We start from the raw sequence: 3,887 nt of genomic DNA on the forward strand, positions 1-3,887 counted from the left end.
CCGTGCAAGTAATAGATCGAGTAACGGATATTTTTTTTTTTGTTAAATCAGATTGTGGATAGGCACTGTCCGTACGCGTTGGCATCCTATTTGGTATATTTAGAAAGGAAAATGTTATTTGGACAACGAAATTTTGACACAGATTTAACAACGCCACGTGTCAGCTCTTGATTGGCCAAATAAATTGAAAATAAAACAGAGAAAGGGTTACGGGGCGAGGGGTATTTTGGGATTTCGAGGTTAAAATTTGAAGAATTGGGTTTCGCGGTTTAGGGTGGGAAAGACGTTCTTCAACCCTTGTCGCTCTCTCGCTCTCTCGTTAAAATTTAAAGAATTGGGTTTGGGCGGTTTCGGGTGGGAAAGAAGTTCGTTCAACCCTTCCATATTGTGTCTCGCTCTCTCGCTCTGTCGTTCGTCTTCGAAGCTTCCATCTTCGCTGTCGTTGTCTCGCTCTCTCGCTCTATCATTTTTACTTTGTGTTAATCTCACTTATAATGACAAAAGTAGTGATTGAAAAATGAACGCAGCATTATAATAAGAATTTGAAAAGTATGAGACCATTTTCAGTAAAATTAATGGTAATTAATGGGAAGGAGTTGATCAAATTCTGAGTGGGGAGATGGGTGTTGGTCATTGATGTAAACGCAAGAAATGTGGAGTGACCCGTGATGAGTAGGGGGACGAAGTAGTGCAAGGGATGAGTCAGAGTGTTGAAAAAATGGTCTGGTAATCGTTTACAGAATCCTGGTAAACGATTACCCGAGAGAAAATTGGATTTTGTACACAAAGTCCAACACAGGTAGTCAGCCAGGTGAACAGGGGTCACCATTGGAAAAAAAGCTCAGTTTTAGGCAGTTCTGCACCTGTCTGAGGCTGGTCCAGGTGTTTCAGTGATGGGAGAGGGTGGTTGGTGATGTGATGTGTGTCCAAGGAGTGTGGGGTGACCCCTCATCAGTTGGAGGAGCAACCTCTGCAAGGGATGAGTGAGGGTGTTGAAAAAAGGGTCTGGTAATCGTTTACAACATCCCTGTAAACGATTACCCGAGAGAAAACTGGATTTTGTACAGAAAGTCCAACACAGGTACTCAGTCAGGTGAACTGGGGTCACAATTGGCCAAAAAGGTGAGTTTTAAGCACTTTTGCACTTTTCTTATGCTAGTCCTGGTGTTTCAGTGGTGGGAAGTGATGTTTTGGCACCCCATGATGAAGGAAAAAAACAATGTTTATGAGATGAGCAACTTGGGTGAGATAACATGTTGTCAACTTTGACCTTTGCTGGCTATTTTACTGATAACTTTTCCCACCGACCTCCAAATGATGTGATTCTTTTTTTATTAGAAACTAGACTCAAAACTCTTTCCAATGACTACTAATTTGTATTTTTTGGACATCTGAGTTGGTACAGTTTATTCTTTCAAGTTAGCGTTTCATATATTTTTGCCAACTCTGACCTTTGCTTGTTCTTTTGCTCATAACTTTCTCCACCGAACTCCAAATGAGTTGATTCTTGTTTTGTTGGAATCTATACTCAAAGACCTTTCAAATTATGCCTTAGAAATCAAGTTTACACCTTTTTTGACACTGTAATCGATTACAAGGACACTGTAAACGATTACCCGAGAGAAAACTGGATTTTGTACAGAAAGTCCAACACAGGTACTCAGTCAGGTGAACTGGGGTCACCATTGGCCAAAAATGTGAGTTTTAAGCACTTTTGCACTTTTCTTAGGCTGGTCCTGGTGTTTCAGTGGTGGGAAGTGATGTTTTGGCACCCCATGATGAAGGAAAAAAACAATGTTTATGAGATGAGCAACTTGGGTGAGATAACATGCTGTCAACTTTGACCTTTGCTGGCTATTTTACTGATAACTTTTCCCACCGACCTCCAAATGATGTGATTCTTTTTTTATTAGAAACTAGACTCAAAACTCTTTCCAATGACTACTAATTTGTATTTTTTGGACATCTGAGTTGGTACAGTTTATTCTTTCAAGTTAGCGTTTCATATATTTTTGCCAACTCTGACCTTTGCTTGTTCTTTTGCTCATAACTTTCTCCACCGAACTCCAAATGAGTTGATTCTTGTTTTGTTGGAATCTATACTCAAAGACCTTTCAAATTATGCCTTAGAAATCAAGTTTACACCTTTTTTGACACTGTAATCGATTACAAGGACACTGTAAACGATTACCCGAGAGAAAACTGGATTTTGTACAGAAAGTCCAACACAGGTACTCAGTCAGGTGAACTGGGGTCACCATTGGCCAAAAATGTGAGTTTTAAGCACTTTTGCACTTTTCTTAGGCTGGTCCTGGTGTTTCAGTGGTGGGAAGTGATGTTTTGGCACCCCATGATGAAGGAAAAAAACAATGTTTATGAGATGAGCAACTTGGGTGAGATAACATGCTGTCAACTTTGACCTTTGCTGGCTATTTTACTGATAACTTTTCCCACCGACCTCCAAATGATGTGATTCTTTTTTTATTAGAAACTAGACTCAAAAGTCTTTCCAATGACTACTAATTTGTATTTTTTGGTCATCTGAGTTGGTACAATTTATTCTTTCAAGTTAGTGTTTCATATATTTTTGCCAACTCTGACTTTTGCTTGTTCTCTTGCTCATAACTTTCTCCATCGAACTCCAAATGAGTTGATTCTTGTTTTGTTGGAATCTATACTCAAAGACCTTTCAAATTATGCCTTAGAAATCAAGTTTACACCTTTTTTGACACTGTAATCGATTACAAGGACACTGTAAACGATTACCATAGTGTTTTTTCTGCAGATTGGGTTTACACTTGTCCAACTTGGTCCCTTCAGTAAGAATGGCTTCTTTCCCACTTCTTGGGGTCACCTCCCATCACCTACCACCCTCTACTACCAGTCAAACATCAACACCAAGTAAATACAAGTGGACTTGTGCTTTAAATTAACAGTTTTTGCCAATGATCACCCAGGACACTACAACTGACTACTTCAGTTCAACTTTCTGTACAAAACAGTGATTTCTCTCGTGTAATCGTTTACGAGGCCACTGTAAACGATTACGACAATGTTTTTTCTGCAGATTAGCTCTGCACTTGTCCAACTTGGTCCCCTCAGTAAGAATGACTTCTTCCTCACTTCTTGGGGTCATCAAACATAACCTCCCAACCAGTAATATGACCCTTAAATTCACTTGTATGGTTTTTTGGTCAACAAATCCCTTGCAGAGCTTGCTCCTCCAACTGATGAGGGGTCACCCCACAGTCCTTGGACTCACATCACATCACCAACCACCCTCTCCCACCACTGAAACACCTGTACCAGCCACGAGACGCGAGCTTCGACCTTCCAAGAGAACGCACCTTCGTTTCCAATGGAACAGAGAAAGGGTTATTTTCGGAATTTCAATAAAAATAAGGGTTACGGACTTCCGTTTCGTAGGTTTTAAAAAAATTTTATTTTTAAAACAAACCAATCAAACAACACAGTATTAAATATGCGTTGTTCGAATATCGCGGTCCATTTAGAAACGAAGCAAATAGAGGAGGATAGTGTACTATGCTTTTTCTCACATTCTCAGTGCTCTCTTTGAAGCTTTATTCAGAGTCTCTGACTGGTTCAACTTAATTCTATTTAAATTTTATTTTAATAATTTATTAAAATATATATTTTTTTAAATAATTGTGGGTATTCGAAAATATCCACTGTATATTTTACATATCTATAAATATTTTTTAAGCAGGTATCCGTACGAGTAGCAGGTTAAACAATGAATGGATTTTTTTTTTTTTTTTTTGTCGAATCGGATTGTGGGTAGGCGGATTGTGGGTAGGCACGTGCCCTGCCCTACCCGTTGCAACCCCTGTTTGGTATATTTAGAAACGAAGCAAATGATAGGAGGA

The sequence above is a fragment of the Vigna angularis genome, chromosome 9 (genome assembly GCF_016808095.1).
Source record: "Vigna angularis cultivar LongXiaoDou No.4 chromosome 9, ASM1680809v1, whole genome shotgun sequence".
In the NCBI taxonomy this organism is placed as follows: Eukaryota; Viridiplantae; Streptophyta; class Magnoliopsida; order Fabales; family Fabaceae; genus Vigna; species Vigna angularis.